The sequence below is a fragment of the Suncus etruscus genome, chromosome X (assembly GCF_024139225.1).
Source record: "Suncus etruscus isolate mSunEtr1 chromosome X, mSunEtr1.pri.cur, whole genome shotgun sequence".
Classification (NCBI taxonomy): domain Eukaryota; kingdom Metazoa; phylum Chordata; class Mammalia; order Eulipotyphla; family Soricidae; genus Suncus; species Suncus etruscus.
Window position 1 is genome coordinate 69,286,212 of NC_064868.1, and position 1,805 is coordinate 69,288,016.

Genomic DNA, 1,805 nt, shown 5'->3' on the forward strand with positions numbered 1-1,805 from the left:
CATAAAATCAACAAAACAGGAACACTTCCAAATAGTTTTTATGAAGCCAACATCACCTTGATACCTAAACCAGACAGATGAAATGAAAAAAGAAAATTACAGACCAATATCGCTGATGAATGCAGATGCAAATATTCTCAGCAAAAATTCTGGCAAATAATATTCAATGCCTCATTAAGAAGATCATCCACGACGATAAAGTAGGTTTCATCCCAAGAATGCATTGATGGTTTAGCATCCGTAAAGATCAACATAATACACAATATCAACAACAAGAAAAATAGAAATCACATGATCATATCAACAGACACAGAAAAAGCATTTGATAAGATCCAACACCCATTCTTTTTTTTTTAACCACTCAGACTGCATCCTCTCCCTCTATCCCTTCTAAAGGAAGGGAAGAATGATCATCAATGGCAAAAGGCAGCCGCAGAAGTAACACCTAGAGCTGGCTTCATGCTAAGGGAGAGGACACTCTGACTCCTCCTCGCCAATACCCATTCTTGATCAAAGTCAAAGCAAGATGGGAATGAAAAAACTTTCTCAATATAGTTAAGGCCATCTACCACAAGCCAGTGGCAAATATTATCTTCAATGGAGAAAAACTAAAAGCCTTCCCTCTAAATTCTGGCACAAGACAAGGCTGTCCTCTCTCACCACTCCTATTCAGCATAGCACTGGGAATACTCGCTATAGCGATTAGGCAAGAAAAAGATATCAAGGGAATCCAGATGGGAAAGGAAGAACTCAAGCTCTTGCTGTTTGCAGATGGCATGATACTCTACCTAGAAAACCCTAATGTCTCTACCAAAAAGCTTCTAGAAACAATAGACTCATTTAGCAAGGTGGCAGGCTACAAAATTAACACACAAAAAAATCAATGGCCTTTCTATACACCAATGGTAATAAGGAATAAATGGACATTAAGAAAATAACCCCATTCACAATAGTGCCACACAAACTCAAATAACTTGGAATCAACTTGACTAAAATGTGAAGGACCTATACAAGGAAACTATAAAACTCTGCTCCAAAAAATAAGAGAGATGCAGAAATGGAAACACATACCCTGCTCATGGATTGGCAGGATTAACATCATTTAAATGGTAATACTCCCAAAAACATTTTACAGATTTAATACGATTCCTCTAAATATACCCATGACATTCTTCAAAGAAGTGGATCAGGCACTTTTGAAATTCATTTGGAATAACAAACACCCTAGAATAGCTAACACAATCATTGGGAAGAAGAATATGGGAGGAATTACTTTCCCCAAGTGTAAACTGTACTACAAAGAAATAGTTATCAAAAAAGCATGGTATTGGAATACGGACAGACCCTCAGATCAGTGGAATAGACTTGAATACTCAGAAAATGTTCCCCAGACATAAAATCACATAATTTTTGATAAAGGAGCAAGAAATCCTCTTCAACAAGAAAGCCTCTTCAACAAGTGGTGTTGGTACAACTGGCTAGCCACTTGCAAAAAAAAAATTGAACTTAAACCCCCAGCTAACATCATGTACGAAGGTAAAATCCAAATGGATGAAAGACCTTGATATCAGACCCTAAACCATAAAATATATAGAACAACATTTAGACATTTATACTACAGGCATATTCAAGGAGTATACTGCACTCTCCAAGCAAGTGAAAGCAGAGATCAACAGATGGGAATATATTAAGCTGAGAAGCTTCTGCACCTCAAAGGAAATAGTGCCCAGTATACAAGAGCCACCCACTGAGTGGGAGAAACTATTCACCCAATATCCATCAGATAAGGGGCTAATCTCCAAAAT

General features: G+C 37.5%; 1 non-coding gene across 1 annotated transcript; it reads right to left on the reverse strand.

The window, feature by feature from the left end:
• Window positions 1-359: 359 nt before the first annotated feature.
• On the reverse strand, window positions 360-565 carry LOC126000065 (small nucleolar RNA U3). The gene has a single exon (XR_007492446.1). It is a non-coding gene; the product is annotated as a small nucleolar RNA U3 (small nucleolar RNA).
• Window positions 566-1,805: the final 1,240 nt, after the last annotated feature.